The 17,206-nt window shown below is 43.3% G+C and overlaps 21 non-coding genes across 21 annotated transcripts; all 21 read left to right on the forward strand.

Annotated features, from left to right (window-relative positions):
- Positions 1-8,238: 8,238 nt before the first annotated feature.
- On the forward strand, positions 8,239-8,311 carry TRNAV-CAC (transfer RNA valine (anticodon CAC)). Its single transcript has one exon. It is a non-coding gene; the product is annotated as a tRNA-Val (tRNA).
- A 65-nt stretch (positions 8,312-8,376) lies between these two features.
- On the forward strand, positions 8,377-8,449 carry TRNAV-CAC (transfer RNA valine (anticodon CAC)). The gene has a single exon. It is a non-coding gene; the product is annotated as a tRNA-Val (tRNA).
- A 65-nt stretch (positions 8,450-8,514) lies between these two features.
- On the forward strand, positions 8,515-8,587 carry TRNAV-CAC (transfer RNA valine (anticodon CAC)). The gene has a single exon. It is a non-coding gene; the product is annotated as a tRNA-Val (tRNA).
- Positions 8,588-8,652: 65 nt separating this feature from the next.
- On the forward strand, positions 8,653-8,725 carry TRNAV-AAC (transfer RNA valine (anticodon AAC)). The gene has a single exon. It is a non-coding gene; the product is annotated as a tRNA-Val (tRNA).
- Positions 8,726-8,928: 203 nt separating this feature from the next.
- TRNAV-CAC (transfer RNA valine (anticodon CAC)) lies at positions 8,929-9,001 on the forward strand. The gene has a single exon. It is a non-coding gene; the product is annotated as a tRNA-Val (tRNA).
- A 200-nt stretch (positions 9,002-9,201) lies between these two features.
- TRNAV-GAC (transfer RNA valine (anticodon GAC)) lies at positions 9,202-9,274 on the forward strand. The gene has a single exon. It is a non-coding gene; the product is annotated as a tRNA-Val (tRNA).
- An 890-nt stretch (positions 9,275-10,164) lies between these two features.
- TRNAV-CAC (transfer RNA valine (anticodon CAC)) lies at positions 10,165-10,237 on the forward strand. Its single transcript has one exon. It is a non-coding gene; the product is annotated as a tRNA-Val (tRNA).
- A 341-nt stretch (positions 10,238-10,578) lies between these two features.
- TRNAV-CAC (transfer RNA valine (anticodon CAC)) lies at positions 10,579-10,651 on the forward strand. Its single transcript has one exon. It is a non-coding gene; the product is annotated as a tRNA-Val (tRNA).
- A 479-nt stretch (positions 10,652-11,130) lies between these two features.
- TRNAV-CAC (transfer RNA valine (anticodon CAC)) lies at positions 11,131-11,203 on the forward strand. Its single transcript has one exon. It is a non-coding gene; the product is annotated as a tRNA-Val (tRNA).
- Positions 11,204-11,678: 475 nt separating this feature from the next.
- On the forward strand, positions 11,679-11,751 carry TRNAV-CAC (transfer RNA valine (anticodon CAC)). Its single transcript has one exon. It is a non-coding gene; the product is annotated as a tRNA-Val (tRNA).
- A 475-nt stretch (positions 11,752-12,226) lies between these two features.
- TRNAV-CAC (transfer RNA valine (anticodon CAC)) lies at positions 12,227-12,299 on the forward strand. The gene has a single exon. It is a non-coding gene; the product is annotated as a tRNA-Val (tRNA).
- Positions 12,300-12,640: 341 nt separating this feature from the next.
- Positions 12,641-12,713, forward strand: TRNAV-CAC (transfer RNA valine (anticodon CAC)). Its single transcript has one exon. It is a non-coding gene; the product is annotated as a tRNA-Val (tRNA).
- A 341-nt stretch (positions 12,714-13,054) lies between these two features.
- TRNAV-CAC (transfer RNA valine (anticodon CAC)) lies at positions 13,055-13,127 on the forward strand. Its single transcript has one exon. It is a non-coding gene; the product is annotated as a tRNA-Val (tRNA).
- Positions 13,128-13,882: 755 nt separating this feature from the next.
- TRNAV-CAC (transfer RNA valine (anticodon CAC)) lies at positions 13,883-13,955 on the forward strand. The gene has a single exon. It is a non-coding gene; the product is annotated as a tRNA-Val (tRNA).
- A 475-nt stretch (positions 13,956-14,430) lies between these two features.
- On the forward strand, positions 14,431-14,503 carry TRNAV-CAC (transfer RNA valine (anticodon CAC)). Its single transcript has one exon. It is a non-coding gene; the product is annotated as a tRNA-Val (tRNA).
- Positions 14,504-14,978: 475 nt separating this feature from the next.
- Positions 14,979-15,051, forward strand: TRNAV-CAC (transfer RNA valine (anticodon CAC)). The gene has a single exon. It is a non-coding gene; the product is annotated as a tRNA-Val (tRNA).
- A 341-nt stretch (positions 15,052-15,392) lies between these two features.
- TRNAV-CAC (transfer RNA valine (anticodon CAC)) lies at positions 15,393-15,465 on the forward strand. The gene has a single exon. It is a non-coding gene; the product is annotated as a tRNA-Val (tRNA).
- A 341-nt stretch (positions 15,466-15,806) lies between these two features.
- On the forward strand, positions 15,807-15,879 carry TRNAV-CAC (transfer RNA valine (anticodon CAC)). Its single transcript has one exon. It is a non-coding gene; the product is annotated as a tRNA-Val (tRNA).
- A 481-nt stretch (positions 15,880-16,360) lies between these two features.
- Positions 16,361-16,433, forward strand: TRNAV-CAC (transfer RNA valine (anticodon CAC)). The gene has a single exon. It is a non-coding gene; the product is annotated as a tRNA-Val (tRNA).
- A 475-nt stretch (positions 16,434-16,908) lies between these two features.
- TRNAV-CAC (transfer RNA valine (anticodon CAC)) lies at positions 16,909-16,981 on the forward strand. Its single transcript has one exon. It is a non-coding gene; the product is annotated as a tRNA-Val (tRNA).
- A 65-nt stretch (positions 16,982-17,046) lies between these two features.
- Positions 17,047-17,119, forward strand: TRNAV-CAC (transfer RNA valine (anticodon CAC)). Its single transcript has one exon. It is a non-coding gene; the product is annotated as a tRNA-Val (tRNA).
- The last annotated feature ends 87 nt before the right edge of the window (positions 17,120-17,206 follow it).

Genomic DNA, 17,206 nt, shown 5'->3' on the forward strand with positions numbered 1-17,206 from the left:
GGAGAGAACTTGAAAACTCTTCGCAGAAGGATTTGTTCCCAGATTTTCACCCGGTGCCACAGTCCGGGATCGAACCCGGGATCCTTTTGCTGCGAGGCGAAAGCGCTAACCGCTACGCCACCCCACTTCAGGAATGACTTAAAGTCATTCTAGTCATAACTAGAAACCGGTGCATAGGACAGCCAAATGCCATAGAACATTTTCAATCCGAAATTGTCCGAACAACAAGTTCCTCAAATTTTGCCAGACTTGTCAACAACACCATGTATAAAATATACTTATATTAATAACTTTAGTTGAGATATTTATACAGGGTGGAAACAACCAGACCAATATATACCTTTGTGAACAACCCCCAATAATGCCGATGGATGTTGTCACTATACTACATTGTGTGCTTTGTATACAGGTTTTAAATAAGTACATCGTGAAGTTCAAGTAGAATCGTACGCTAATGAGCTGAGGATAAACAAGTCAGCGGAAATTTTCGATGTGTTTGCCATGCACTTTGAAGAAGACTGTCCATGTCCTGCAATATGCTGACGAGGTTATTTACTTCACGATGTATTTATTTACACCCGGTGTAATACGTCTACATTGCAGTATAATGAAGTCATCCATCGGCAGTATTGGGGGTTCTTCACAAAGGTAGCTAATGGTCTGATATGTTCCATCCTACACATCACTCAGGGATTAAGTACCACTTTTAGAGTAAGAATATGTAAACTCAGTTCAGAAAGCACAGAGATTATACCCTACATAACACCTGCCTACCCTTAAAGGGAGGTTGGAAAAGAAAATAAAGTGATTTTTTATCGATTCTTCTAGTTTTTCTACTAATTATAAGACCTATCTGCATAGTGAAACATCCAGGAAATGCCTCCGAATGATTTTAAAAATCAAAATAGATTCAGATTTCATAACCCATCGCGTAACGCCCAGCTTTCCAGTTAACAAAATTTCCGTGGCACGCTCTATGTCGCGTGCCACGATTATCACATCGCGCGCAATGTTTATTTCTTCTCGCGCTCGACATAGAGCGTGCCGCGGGGTTTTGTTAACTGGAAGGCAGGGCGTTACGCGATTAATTGGAAGGGTTTATATCAAATTATTTATAAAATCTGAATCTATTTTGATTTTTAAAATCATTCCGAGATATCTCATGGATGTTTTAGTATGCAGATAGGTCTAATAATTAGTAAAAGAATCGATAAAAAATCACTTGATTTTCCTTTTCACCCTCCCTTTAAGCAAACAATATGGTAAGGTGCTAGAATAGGACGTTTTCAAGAAGCTAATTGTCTCAAACCTGAAATTCATATAATTTTAGTAGCAGGAATGGTGAACAGTCTAATTTTGGCACCCGTCCTAGTCTACGATCCCAGGACGGGGTCATGAAAGAAGAGGCGGGTCATAGCGAAAGAGGAAAAAGGAGCCTTGCATTTTTTTCGCCACCCCGTCAGCAACGTCATCCTAGGTTAATTTAAAATATTTTTACGTTTCGAAGGGAGGGGCTTTTCACTGTGCTGTGAGTCAGACTGAAGTAAAGACTAAGCGTTCGTTATTCCTGCATCTAGAATTATGTGGATTTCTGCTCAAACCTAACCTTGGGAAACTCAATCAAAGTACTTCTATAACCATCTCATAGTCTAACTGACAATTTGATCACATTTTGAAAGGAATTGTGACCATGCATATAAAACTGAAACATGTTTTCACAAACACATACAGGATGTTTTAAAAAGGATGGTAGTACAGAAGTATAACGGATTTCATGACATTTTGACGTTCGTGTAACTATTTCAGTTACAAAGTAGTGATCGTCGCCGCAGTCTGTCACCCTGGGGCAACCACCCCCAACAACGCCATAGTTCGTCACCCTACCCTAAAGCAAACGGCGCGAATTACCAAGGGAATAATGGAAATGGCCAGAACCATCAGGGAAACATCTCCAGACGGCGCTAAAAGTGGGGGCGCCCCCGTCGTCTACCGCCATTTGCCCTCTACTCTATAGCAACTCCGATAAACTCTTCACGCTCCCTGTTACCCTACTCAACTCTTCTCTAACCGCCGTACTTGACTCAGGAAGCACAAAGAACATTACAAGCCCTGACATCATCACAAAATTTGACCTTCCCATTCGCGAAGCTGGACCCCTACAACTTCGTGTCGTGGATGGATACCTTATAACACCAGAAGGGGCAACGACTATCACCCTCCGACTCGGCTCCCAAACATATTCTATGGACGTACTCATTGTCCGAAACTTCAAATATGCAGGGTTGGCCAAATTACTAATTGGCAATTACAAATTACAAATTACAATTACAAATTACAATTGTAATTTGTTATTCAATTACATTTTTTCTGAACTTAATTGCAATTTTTGAACAAATATTGCAATTTGTAATTGGTATTTTGTAATTGACGTTTTTAAAACGTTGAAAAAGTAATTCAATTTCATAAGTCAATTACAATTACAAATATGCAAACAAATGCTGAGGTAGTATGAATCAGATTCTCTGACTGAAATGTATCATCTTAAGTGGGTATTAATTTTGTACAGCAAAAGGCTAGGTTGAATAACTTCTTTGCAGTGTAAGCTACATTTGAACGCAATGAACAGTAAATATTTTTCTCACGGTAGTTCTTGGGGTTCGAGGAGAGGGTAAGTTACCATATTGAAAAAAACCTTGGTTTTCAATTGCCTTCATGATTTCTATTTCTGTGATGTGACTGTCTGACTGATTTCGTAATTTAATTACGGATCTCTTGTTTATGGTACGGATTTCGTGATTTTTTTTATTTTTATCAATGATTTCGGATGAGTTTGTAGTTAACTAGTTTCTAGTGATAGTTGTCAAAAAAGTGATTTCGCGAGAAGCGTATGGCATATCGTTGAATGACTGACCCCTGGAGCCTGCTACTTTCCTCTCTGGGTAAGGGACCGTCCATAAACTACGTCACGCGAAAAAAAGCATTTTCTGACCCCCCCGTCCCCCCAGATCAAGCTTCGTCACGCTATTTTCAGACCCCTCCCCTAAAAACCACGTCACATTTCTTTCTAGCGGTTAACCTTAATAAGTCAATTCACGTAACATTCACGAGGAGAGTTGGTCGTGAAATACTTACCTCATACCTCCTGTCAGACGTGGTTATTCCTCATCGCACAACCGTGAAAGACCTCGGTGTACAATTTGACCGAGGACTATATTTTAAAGACCACATTAGCAAGACCGTAGGTCTATGTCGGCGGACTTTATCCGTCAGTCTCAAATTTTGCAAGAAACTAAAATTTTTAAAGCATTTTCGAATTCTTTACCTCGCGTTGGTTCGTTCTCGCGCACTATATGGTTGTCTGGCGTGGGGGAGTTGTGCTAACTACCTACGTGCAAAAATATAATGTGTCCAACGTAAATTCGTTGCGTATTGTCAAAAGGTATTCATTAGTACAGCTCCCTATGATTACCACACATTACTAGGTATCCTTGATCTTAAAACTATTGATTACTTGTGTCGGTTAAATGATGTAAAATTCATTTTCAAATTAGTTCGTAATAAGATAAACTTACCTACACTCTTGGAAAAATTACAGTTTTTAGTGCCGCGAACGCATCGCTATCATAAAACCTTTTGTGAAGCCACGCGTATACTGAATCCCTTAAAACGAATGCAAAAAACTGTTAATAACTTTGATAAAGAACTGGACATTTTCTCATGTAAATACGCTGATTTAGTTTAGACTTAATATTTTTTTTTATTTTAATTACTAATATTGTTTCCTTTAAGATATAAATAACAGAGCGTTTTTTACCACCTGTAAAGTTTATATTTAAATTTGTATTGTTTGTGATATTGTGTATGATCGCGTGTGTAATCTCGTGAGCCGCAAGGCTTTTTTTACACACAATAAATTGATTCATTCATTCATATAGCCAATTTAAATAGCTCATTTAAAATAAACAGCGTAAACTCTCTTATGTCTCTGTTTATTCGCCCCTATTATTTGTAAGGATGAATCAAATCCCCCTGCCGATTGAAATGGTTTCGATTCTTTGGCAAATTTTCTAAATCTCAAGCTCGATTAGTCTGTTTTCGGTGACAGTGTCGAAACCTAAAAAGTGTGCCCCTTTAACTAAGCTTTATGGAACTTTTTTGAAGCTTATAAAAAGCACATCCAGACTTTAAAATTCTAAAGGTCAATCAGAGGGAAAAAAGCTTAAAACGGAAGAGAACTTTAATTTTCAGCCGAGCAAAATATTTCTGAGAGAAATTAATCAAATTAAATTTGTAAATTAAGACAAATCATAGTGCGGGGGGGGTTAAAGAAATGTGACGTGGTTTTTAGGGGAGGGGTCTGAAAAAAGCGTGACGAAGCTTGATCTGGGGGAAGGGGGGGTCAGAAAGTGCTTTTTTTCGCGTGACGTAGTTTATGGACGGTCCCTTATGTTAGTCATGCACAGATCAAGAAGATTGCCATCGCTTATGGGCCTGCTAATTTGGTTCAAGTTAAGGTCAAAGCATAAATCAAAAATGTGCGTCGCTTTAAGACGAGTATTAGAGGCGCATCCCTGAGTGCCAAAACTATCCCAGTCTATACCAGGGAGATTGAAATCTCCGAAAAGTATAATATGACCGTCGAAGTCCGTAAGTTTTTCAATTAAATGAGTAGCGTATTGCTGATATTGTATATCCGATGTTGATGGGCGGAAGTAACCACAGCCAAGTATTAATGTGGTACTATTAGCAAGTTTAATTTCTATAAAGACTCACTCTTCGGCTAACTCCAAATCACGCCTCCTGGTATAGACAAAGGATCGCTTAATAGCAATGAGTGAACCACCCCCTCTAACATTTAAATAGTTCGGATCGGGACTATCAGCGCGAAAAACTGTATAGCAAATTGGAAAATAATCTGTAGTAAAATGTGTATCGTTAAGCCAAGATTCAGTTATGCAGATAATACTGTGATCATTAGATATAATACTTTTTAAAAATTCACTAGATATAAAGGTGTAAATAGTAGATAATTGCTTAAACTTTCTACTATTTTAGCGATGATGGAATAACAATTTTGGTCAATCGGCCTCTTACTGACTTCGTAACAAAATCAATGCTAAATGGACGTCACGCATCGAAGAACCCCTCCCTCCCCCTTGTCACGGACCGTCACAAATTTAGAAACCCCCTCCCCCCATAAGAGTGTGACGTAGTTTACGGACGGTCCCTAACTTTCTATTGCATTGGTATTCCTCACTGAGTCCGAGTCACTGTTCAATGTTGAACTAATATTTTCTCCAAAGATTATATTTATTTTTCAACTGCAATTGATACCAAGACCAATTCAGAATTTTTGCATTCATTCGATCTGACTCCACTGATGGTACATAATTTTCCCCATGATAAGCAATCTTTGTAAAGTATAATACACCATTACTACGGCTTTTCAATTACGCAAAAATGGCCCTTAAAACACAACGATGAACACTCCCCAAAAGAAATTTTGAATTAAATACATTGTTGAAAGTCAACAGATTATATTTGTTTTTATTTTTGATAATTCGCGAATTAACTCACAAATGAAATGCAACTTATTAATTTGTAATTTCAATTTCAAATATAATTCAATTAATAATTTGTAATTTCTAATTTCTAATTGAGTCTCTTACAAATATGTAATTGTAATTTAGAATTTGTAATTGAGTTTATCACAAATATGCAATTGTAATTTAAAATTTGTAATTGAATGATTCAGAATTTGTAATTGTAATTCGTAATTTGTAATTTAAGGGTCATGTAATTTCGCCAACCCTGCAAATATGATAGCCTACTTGGTCTCGAGTTTTGTGAGGAGCACCAAGTCTCCATTGATTTCGGACCTCGCACGGTCTCCATCAAGGGCGATACGTTTCCCTTATCCAAGAAAATTCTCACCCACCACTCCATCGCTCGTTGTTCCTCCGATACGAGGGTTGCGCCACTTTCTGAGGCCATCTTAAACATTATGGTTACCGGTGCCCAGGGTACTATGCTAGTCGAACCTGCCACTGCTACCTATGACCGCTACGGCCTCCTGATTTGAAAAACACTGACCACATTCTGTAACGGTTATTCATCAATTCGGGTTGCCAATCCGCATAAGCAGGCCATACATCTCAACCGCAACACACACATTGGTCTCGCCCATGACATCATCGAACTCAATCTGTTCTTGGACTCCCTACCGCCATCGAATGCCCTTCCGACCGACCTCGAAATTGGCACCCACCTGACCTATGATGAACGAAACCAACTCCTCGACATGCTCCACCGATACCCTATGGTATTCTCAAAATCCGATACGGATCTCGGGCGCACCAGCCTAATCCAACATCAGATACACACGGGCGACGCCGCCCCAGTTCGATGCCAACCATACCGCAAGTCCCTCAAAGAGCGCGCCATCCTAAAGGAAGAAGTACGGAAACTCCTTAAAGCCAACATTATACGAGAATCTTGCAGCCCCTGGGCTGCTCCGGTCGTTCTCGCACGAAAGCGAGATGACACCTGGCGCTTTTGCGTCGACTGCCGCAAATTAAATTTAGTAACAAAAAAAGATGTCCACCCTCTGCCTCGCATTGACGATACCCTAGATCGCTTGGAAGGGGCTACACTCTTCACTACGTTGGACCTGGCTTCCAGTTACTTTCAAGTTGAATTGGCCGAGGAAGCCAAAGAGAAAACTACCTTTGTAACACCGGATGGCCAATATGAATTTAATGTGTTGGGCATGGGCCTGTATAACGCGTTCAGTACCTTCCAACACTTAATGTACAAGACCCTGGGCGGTCTCATGTGGGACGTTGCCATGGCTTATTTGGATGACTATATCATCTTCTCGGGGTCCTTTCCCGACCATCTCATCCACATCAACCAAGCACTCTCCTGCCTCCAACGCGCAAATCTGAAACTAAAAACCAGTAAATGCTCGTTCGCCAAGACTCGGATTAAGTATCTCGGTCACATAATCGACGGTAATGGAATTTACCCTTATCCAAAGCTACTCGAGGCCGTCGAAAAGTTTCCCCGACCGAAAAATGCTAAACAAGTTCATCAATTCGTTGGCCTCGCCGGTTATTACCGTCGGTTTATCAACAATTTCTCCAAAGTCGATCGGCCACTCACCAACCTACTCATAAAGGACGCTGCGTTCCAGTGGACTCCAGAAGCAGAACAGGCGTTCTAGCACCTCCGAACTCAATTGATCCAGCAACCTATTGTCCGCCATCCACAGTGGGACCTTCCGTTCGAAGTCCATACTGGGGCCTCAGCCTTCGGGGTTGGCGCTATCCTTAAGCAAAAGGTTAACGGGGCAGAGCACGTTATTGCATACGCCAGTCAACTTCTCAACACTGCAGAACAGAATTATAGCCCCACCGAGCGCGAGTGCTTGGCTATCTTGTTCGGGTTCAATAGATTTCGCCCCTATATCTATGGACAACCAGTCTCAGTGGTCACTGACCACCATGGCCTCTGCTGGCTCACGTCGGTGAAGAATCCTAACGGTCCTCTCGCCCGCTGGTCTCTCACGATCCAAGAATTCAATCCCATTATTAAATATAAAGACGGCCGACTCCATCAAGATGCTGAAGGGCTATCACGCGCCCCAACCGACCCACCAGCAGCTATTTCCGCCCCGCTGAACCTGACAACGCCACACCATCCAGAACCTAGCGTCGACTTAAGGTCTCATGATATCTCTGCCCTCCAGCGTGCAGACCCGTTCTTGGCACCCATAATCCAATTCTACGAAACAAACCCTCCGAACCCTTCACGTACAGTTCGTCGGCAGGCCCGCTGCTTTCAATTCCATAACGGCCTTCTTCACCGCAAGCTCCGCACTACAGGAGGCTTCAAACTTGTCATAGCCGCCCCACAAGCAATCCGTCTCCCAGTTCTCCACGCCCTTCATGATGACATCACCGCCTCCGTCGTACATGGGAACGGGTGCGGAATCGTTTCTTTTGGCCAAAGATGCTGGCCCAAATAATGAATTACGTAAAATCTTTTCACCAATATCAAACTTAGAATATCTACCCGTTTAAACCAGCCGGTCTCTTACAACCCATTCCACCAACCACTAAACCGTTCCAACAAATTGGCCTGGTGATGGCAACGTTCACGTCTTCGTTTGCACCGATTATTGCACCAGGACTGTTATTAATAAGGTATATCTCATGGAAAACTCTGTTTTACCATGTATCTATGGTGTAGTTGTTATCACGTCCGCTTCACATGCGGAAGGTCCCAGGTTCGAAACCTGGTAGATACGTCTGTTGACCATCAAGATTGGGCTAAAAAATAAGGAAGATCTCTTGGAGAACTCCGTGCTATCGCGTGTCTGTGGTGTAGTGGTTATCACGTCCGTTTCACACGCGGAAGGTCCCAGGTTCGAATCCTGGTAGATGCATCTTTTGACCATCATGGTTGGACATAATAATTAGCTAGATATATTGGAAAACTCTGTGTTATCACGTATCTATGGTGTAGTGGTTATCACGTCCGCTTCACACGCGGAAGGTCCCAGGTTCGAGCCCTGATAGATACATCTTTTGACCATCAAGATTGGACATAATAATAAGCTACATCTCTTGGAAAACTCAGTATTTCTACGTATATATGGTGTAGTGGTTATCACGTCCGCCTAACACGCGGAAGGTCCCAGGTTCGAGCCCTGGTAGATACGTGTTTTGTCCATCGTGATTGGGCATAAAAATAAGCTAGGTCTCTTGGAAAACTCGGAATTACTTCGTATCTATGGTGTAGTGGTTATAACGTCCGCTTAACACGCGGAAGGTCCCAGTTTCGAGCCCTGGTAGATACGTGTTTTGTCCATCGGTATTGGGCATAAAAATAAGCTAGGTCTCTTGGAAAACACAGAGTTACTACGTATCTATGGTGTAGTGGTTATCACGTCCGCTTCACACGCGGAAGGTCCCAGGTTCGAGCCCTGGTAGATACATATTTTGTCCATCGTGATTGGGCATAAAAAAGCTAGGTCTCTTGGAAATTTCAGCATTACTACGTGTCTATGTTGTAGTGGTTATAACGTCCGCTTAACACGCGGAAGGTGCCAGGTTCGAGCACTGGTAAATACGTGTTTTGTCCTTCGGTATTGGGCATAAAATAAGCTAGGTCTCTTGGAAAACTCAGAATTACTACGAATCTATGGTGTAGTGGTTATCACGTCCGCTTGACACGCGGAAGGTCCCAGGTTCGAGCCCTGGTAGATACATGTTTTGTCCATCGTGATTGAGCATAAAAATAAGCTAGGTCTTTTGGAAAACTCGGAATTACTACGTATCTATGTTGTAGTGGTTATAACGTCCGCATAACACGCGGAAGGTCCCAGGTTCGAGCCCTGGTAGATACGTGTTTTGTCCATCGTGATTGGGCATAAAAAAGCTAGGTCTCTTGGAAATTTCAGCATTACTACGTGTCTATGTTGTAGTGGTTATCACGTCCGCTTAACACGCGGAAGGTGCCAGGTTCGAGCACTGGTAGATACGTGTTTTGTGCTTCGGTATTGGGCATAAAATAAGCTAGGTCTCTTGGAAAACTCGGAATTACTACGAATCTATGGTGTAGTGGTTATAACGTCCGCTTAACACGCGGAAGCTCCCAGGTTCGAGACCTGGTAGATGCATGTTTTGTCCATCGTGACTGGGCATAAAAATAAGCTAGGTCTCTTGGAAAACTCGGAATTACGACTTATCTATGGTGTAGTGGTTATCACGTCCGCTTAACACGCGGAAGGTGCCAGGTTCGAGCACTGGTAGATACATGTTTTGTCCATCGTGATTGGGCTTAAAAATAAGCTAGATCTCTTGGAAAACTCAGTATTACTACATATATATGGTGTAGTGGTTATCACGTCCGCCTAACACGCGGAAGGTCCCAGGTTCGAGCCCTGGTAGATACGTGTTTTGTCCATCGTGATTGGGCATAAAAATAAGCTAGGTCTCTTGCAAAACTCGGAATTACTTCGTATCTATGGTGTAGTGGTTATAACGTCCGCTTAACACGCGGAAGGTCCCAGTTTCGAGCCCTGGTAGATACGTGTTTTGTCCATCGGTATTGGGCATAAAAATAAGCTAGGTCTCTTGGAAAACACAGAGTTACTACGTATCTATGGTGTAGTGGTTATCACGTCCGCTTCACACGCGGAAGGTCCCAGGTTCGAGCCCTGGTAGATACATGTTTTGTCCATCGTGATTGGGCATAAAAATAAGCTAGGTCTCTCGGAAAACTCGGAATTACTACGTATCTATGGTGTAGTGGTTATCACGTCCGCTTAACACGCGGAAGGTGCCAGGTTCGAGCACTGGTAGATACGTGTTTTGTCCTTCGGTATTAAGCATAAAAATAAGCTAGGTCCCTTGGAAAACTCGGAATTACTACGAATCTATGGTGTAGTGGTTATAACGTCCGCTGAACACGCGGAAGCTCCCAGGTTCGAGCCCTGGTAGATACGTGTTTTGTCCATCGGTATTGGGCATAAAAATAAGCTAGGTCTCTTGGAAAACTCAGAATTACTACGAATCTATGGTGTAGTGGTTATCACGTCCGCTTCACACGCGGAAGGTCCCAGGTTCGAGGCCTGGTAGATACATGTTTTGTCCATCGTGATTGGGCATAAAAATAAGCTAGGTCTCTTGGAAAACTCGGAATTACTTCGTATCTATGGTGTAGTGGTTATAACGTCCGCTTAACACGCGGAAGGTCCCAGGTTCGAGCCCTGGTAGATACATGTTTTGTCCATCGTGATTGGGCTTAAAAATAAGCTAGATCTCTTGGAAAACTCAGTATTACTACATATATATGGTGTAGTGTTTATCACGTCCGCCTAACACGCGGAAGGTCCCAGGTTCGAGCCCTGGTAGATACGTGTTTTGTCCATCGTGATTGGGCATAAAAATAAGCTAGGTCTCTTGCAAAACTCGGAATTACTTCGTATCTATGGTGTAGTGGTTATAACGTCCGCTTAACACGCGGAAGGTCCCAGTTTCGAGCCCTGGTAGATACGTGTTTTGTCCATCGGTATTGGGCATAAAAATAAGCTAGGTCTCTTGGAAAACACAGAGTTACTACGTATCTATGGTGTAGTGGTTATCACGTCCGCTTCACACGCGGAAGGTCCCAGGTTCGAGCCCTGGTAGATACATATTTTGACCATCGTGATAGGACATAAAAAAAGCTAGGTCTCTTGGAAAACTCAGTATCACTACGTATCTAGGGTGTAGTGGTTATAACGTCCGCTTTACACGCGGAGGGTCCCAGGTTCGAGCCCTGGTAGATACATATTTTGTCCATCGTGATTGGGCATAAAAAAGCTAGGTCTCTTGGAAATTTCAGCATTACTACGTGTCTATGTTGTAGTGGTTATCACGTCCGCTTAACACGCGGAAGGTGCCAGGTTCGAGCACTGGTAGATACGTGTTTTGTCCTTCGGTATTGGGCATAAAATAAGCTAGGTCTCTTGGAAAACTCGGAATTATTACGTATCTATGTTGTAGTGGTTATTACGTCCGCTTAACACGCGGAAGGTCCCAGGTTCGAGCCCTGGTAGATACGTGTTTTGTCCATCGGTATTGGGCATAAAAATAAGCTAGGTCTCTTGGAAAACACAGAGTTACTACGTATCTATGGTGTAGTGGTTATCACGTCCGCTTCACACGCGGAAGGTCCCAGGTTCGAGCCCTGGTAGATACATATTTTGACCATCGTGATAGGACATAAAAAAAGCTAGGTCTCTTGGAAAACTCAGTATCACTACGTATCTAGGGTGTAGTGGTTATAACGTCCGCTTTACACGCGGAGGGTCCCAGGTTCGAGCCCTGGTAGATACATATTTTGTCCATCGTGATTGGGCATAAAAAAGCTAGGTCTCTTGGAAATTTCAGCATTACTACGTGTCTATGTTGTAGTGGTTATCACGTCCGCTTAACACGCGGAAGGTGCCAGGTTCGAGCACTGGTAGATACGTGTTTTGTCCTTCGGTATTGGGCATAAAATAAGCTAGGTCTCTTGGAAAACTCGGAATTATTACGTATCTATGTTGTAGTGGTTATTACGTCCGCTTAACACGCGGAAGGTCCCAGGTTCGAGCCCTGGTAGATACGTGTTTTGTCCATCGGTATTGGGCATAAAAATAAGCTAGGTCTCTTGGAAAACACAGAGTTACTACGTATCTATGGTGTAGTGGTTATTACGTCCGCTTCACACGCGGAAGGTCCCAGGTTCGAGCCCTGGTAGATACATGTTTTGTCCATCGTGATTGGGCATAAAAATAAGCTAGGTCTCTCGGAAAACTCGGAATTACTACGTATCTATGGTGTAGTGGTTATCACGTCCGCTTAACACGCGAAAGGTGCCAGGTTCGAGCACTGGTAGATACGTGTTTTGTCCTTCGGTATTAGGCATAAAAATAAGCTAGGTCCATTGGAAAGCTCGGAATTACTACGAATCTATGGTGTAGTGGTTATAACGTCCGCTTAACACGCGGAAGCTCCCAGGTTCGAGCCCTGGTAGATACGTGTTTTGTCCATCGGTATTGGGCATAAAAATAAGCTAGGTCTCTTGGAAAACTCAGAATTACTACGAATCTATGGTGTAGTGGTTATCACGTCCGCTTCACACGCGGAAGGTCCCAGGTTCGAGCCCTGGTAGATACATGTTTTGTCCATCGTGATTGGGCATAAAAATAAGCTAGGTCTCTCGGAAAACTCGGAATTACTACGTATCTATGGTGTAGTGGTTATCACGTCCGCTTAACACGCGGAAGGTGCCAGGTTCGAGCACTGGTAGATACGTGTTTTGTCCTTCGGTATTAGGCATAAAAATAAGCTAGGTCCATTGGAAAGCTCGGAATTACTACGAATCTATGGTGTAGTGGTTATAACGTCCGCTTAACACGCGGAAGCTCCCAGGTTCGAGCCCTGGTAGATACGTGTTTTGTCCATCGGTATTGGGCATAAAAATAAGCTAGGTCTCTTGGAAAACTCAGAATTACTACGAATCTATGGTGTAGTGGTTATCACGTCCGCTTCACACGCGGAAGGTCCCAGGTTCGAGCCCTGGTAGATACATGTTTTGTCCATCGTGATTGGGCATAAAAATAAGCTAGGTCTCTTGGAAAACTCGGAATTACTTCGTATCTATGGTGTAGTGGTTATAACGTCCGCTTAACACGCGGAAGGTCCCAGGTTCGAGCCCTGGTAGATACATGTTTTGTCCATCGTGATTGGGCTTAAAAATAAGCTAGATCTCTTGGAAAACTCAGTATTACTACATATATATGGTGTAGTGTTTATCACGTCCGCCTAACACGCGGAAGGTCCCAGGTTCGAGCCCTGGTAGATACATGTTTTGTCCATCGTGATTGGGCATAAAAATAAGCTAGGTCTCTTGGAAAACTCGGAATTACTTCGTATCTATGGTGTAGTGGTTATAACGTCCGCTTAACACGCGGAAGGTCCCAGGTTCGAGCCCTGGTAGATACATGTTTTGTCCATCGTGATTGGGCTTAAAAATAAGCTAGATCTCTTGGAAAACTCAGTATTACTACATATATATGGTGTAGTGTTTATCACGTCCGCCTAACACGCGGAAGGTCCCAGGTTCGAGCCCTGGTAGATACGTGTTTTGTCCATCGTGATTGGGCATAAAAATAAGCTAGGTCTCTTGCAAAACTCGGAATTACTTCGTATCTATGGTGTAGTGGTTATAACGTCCGCTTAACACGCGGAAGGTCCCAGTTTCGAGCCCTGGTAGATACGTGTTTTGTCCATCGGTATTGGGCATAAAAATAAGCTAGGTCTCTTGGAAAACACAGAGTTACTACGTATCTATGGTGTAGTGGTTATCACGTCCGCTTCACACGCGGAAGGTCCCAGGTTCGAGCCCTGGTAGATACATATTTTGACCATCGTGATAGGACATAAAAAAAGCTAGGTCTCTTGGAAAACTCAGTATCACTACGTATCTAGGGTGTAGTGGTTATAACGTCCGCTTTACACGCGGAGGGTCCCAGGTTCGAGCCCTGGTAGATACATATTTTGTCCATCGTGATTGGGCATAAAAAAGCTAGGTCTCTTGGAAATTTCAGCATTACTACGTGTCTATGTTGTAGTGGTTATCACGTCCGCTTAACACGCGGAAGGTGCCAGGTTCGAGCACTGGTAGATACGTGTTTTGTCCTTCGGTATTGGGCATAAAATAAGCTAGGTCTCTTGGAAAACTCGGAATTATTACGTATCTATGTTGTAGTGGTTATTACGTCCGCTTAACACGCGGAAGGTCCCAGGTTCGAGCCCTGGTAGATACGTGTTTTGTCCATCGGTATTGGGCATAAAAATAAGCTAGGTCTCTTGGAAAACACAGAGTTACTACGTATCTATGGTGTAGTGGTTATCACGTCCGCTTCACACGCGGAAGGTCCCAGGTTCGAGCCCTGGTAGATACATATTTTGACCATCGTGATAGGACATAAAAAAAGCTAGGTCTCTTGGAAAACTCAGTATCACTACGTATCTAGGGTGTAGTGGTTATAACGTCCGCTTTACACGCGGAGGGTCCCAGGTTCGAGCCCTGGTAGATACATATTTTGTCCATCGTGATTGGGCATAAAAAAGCTAGGTCTCTTGGAAATTTCAGCATTACTACGTGTCTATGTTGTAGTGGTTATCACGTCCGCTTAACACGCGGAAGGTGCCAGGTTCGAGCACTGGTAGATACGTGTTTTGTCCTTCGGTATTGGGCATAAAATAAGCTAGGTCTCTTGGAAAACTCGGAATTATTACGTATCTATGTTGTAGTGGTTATTACGTCCGCTTAACACGCGGAAGGTCCCAGGTTCGAGCCCTGGTAGATACGTGTTTTGTCCATCGGTATTGGGCATAAAAATAAGCTAGGTCTCTTGGAAAACACAGAGTTACTACGTATCTATGGTGTAGTGGTTATTACGTCCGCTTCACACGCGGAAGGTCCCAGGTTCGAGCCCTGGTAGATACATGTTTTGTCCATCGTGATTGGGCATAAAAATAAGCTAGGTCTCTCGGAAAACTCGGAATTACTACGTATCTATGGTGTAGTGGTTATCACGTCCGCTTAACACGCGAAAGGTGCCAGGTTCGAGCACTGGTAGATACGTGTTTTGTCCTTCGGTATTAGGCATAAAAATAAGCTAGGTCCATTGGAAAGCTCGGAATTACTACGAATCTATGGTGTAGTGGTTATAACGTCCGCTTAACACGCGGAAGCTCCCAGGTTCGAGCCCTGGTAGATACGTGTTTTGTCCATCGGTATTGGGCATAAAAATAAGCTAGGTCTCTTGGAAAACTCAGAATTACTACGAATCTATGGTGTAGTGGTTATCACGTCCGCTTCACACGCGGAAGGTCCCAGGTTCGAGCCCTGGTAGATACATGTTTTGTCCATCGTGATTGGGCATAAAAATAAGCTAGGTCTCTCGGAAAACTCGGAATTACTACGTATCTATGGTGTAGTGGTTATCACGTCCGCTTAACACGCGGAAGGTGCCAGGTTCGAGCACTGGTAGATACGTGTTTTGTCCTTCGGTATTAGGCATAAAAATAAGCTAGGTCCATTGGAAAGCTCGGAATTACTACGAATCTATGGTGTAGTGGTTATAACGTCCGCTTAACACGCGGAAGCTCCCAGGTTCGAGCCCTGGTAGATACGTGTTTTGTCCATCGGTATTGGGCATAAAAATAAGCTAGGTCTCTTGGAAAACTCAGAATTACTACGAATCTATGGTGTAGTGGTTATCACGTCCGCTTCACACGCGGAAGGTCCCAGGTTCGAGCCCTGGTAGATACATGTTTTGTCCATCGTGATTGGGCATAAAAATAAGCTAGGTCTCTTGGAAAACTCGGAATTACTTCGTATCTATGGTGTAGTGGTTATAACGTCCGCTTAACACGCGGAAGGTCCCAGGTTCGAGCCCTGGTAGATACATGTTTTGTCCATCGTGATTGGGCTTAAAAATAAGCTAGATCTCTTGGAAAACTCAGTATTACTACATATATATATGGTGTAGTGTTTATCACGTCCGCCTAACACGCGGAAGGTCCCAGGTTCGAGCCCTGGTTGATACGTGTTTTGTCCATCGTGATTGGGCATAAAAATAAGCTAGGTCTCTTGCAAAACTCGGAATTACTTCGTATCTATGGTGTAGTGGTTATAACGTCCGCTTAACACGCGGAAGGTCCCAGTTTCGAGCCCTGGTAGATACGTGTTTTGTCCATCGGTATTGGGCATAAAAATAAGCTAGGTCTCTTGGAAAACACAGAGTTACTACGTATCTATGGTGTAGTGGTTATCACGTCCGCTTCACACGCGGAAGGTCCCAGGTTCGAGCCCTGGTAGATACATATTTTGACCATCGTGATAGGACATAAAAAAAGCTAGGTCTCTTGGAAAACTCAGTATCACTACGTATCTAGGGTGTAGTGGTAATCACGTCCGCTTTACACGCGGAGGGTCCCAGGTTCGAGCCCTGGTAGATACATATTTTGTCCATCGTGATTGGGCATAAAAAAGCTAGGTCTCTTGGAAATTTCAGCATTACTACGTGTCTATGTTGTAGTGGTTATCACGTCCGCTTAACACGCGGAAGGTGCCAGGTTCGAGCACTGGTAGATACGTGTTTTGTCCTTCGGTATTGGGCATAAAATAAGCTAGGTCTCTTGGAAAACTCGGAATTATTACGTATCTATGTTGTAGTGGTTATTACGTCCGCTTAACACGCGGAAGGTCCCAGGTTCGAGCCCTGGTAGATAAGTGTTTTGTCCATCGGTATTGGGCATAAAAATAAGCTAGGTCTCTTGGAAAACTCAGAGTTACTACGTATCTATGGTGTAGTGGTTATCACGTCCGCTTCACACGCGGAAGGTCCCAGGTTCGAGCCCTGGTAGATACATGTTTTGTCCATCGTGATTGGGCATAAAAATAAGCAAGGTCTCTTGGAAAACTCGGAATTACTACGTATCTATGGGGTAGTGGTTATCACGTCCGCTTCACACGCGGAAGGTCCCAGGTTCGAGCCCTGGTAGATACATGTTTTGTCCATCGTGATTGGGCATAAAAATAAGCTAGGTCTCTTGGAAAACTCGGAATTACTACGTATCTATGGTGTAGTGGTTAT

The sequence above is a fragment of the Phalangium opilio genome, unplaced genomic scaffold (genome assembly GCF_054372755.1).
Source record: "Phalangium opilio isolate 3A_F unplaced genomic scaffold, DU_Popi_V2 ptg000013l_1, whole genome shotgun sequence".
NCBI classification, from domain to species: Eukaryota; Metazoa; Arthropoda; class Arachnida; order Opiliones; family Phalangiidae; genus Phalangium; species Phalangium opilio.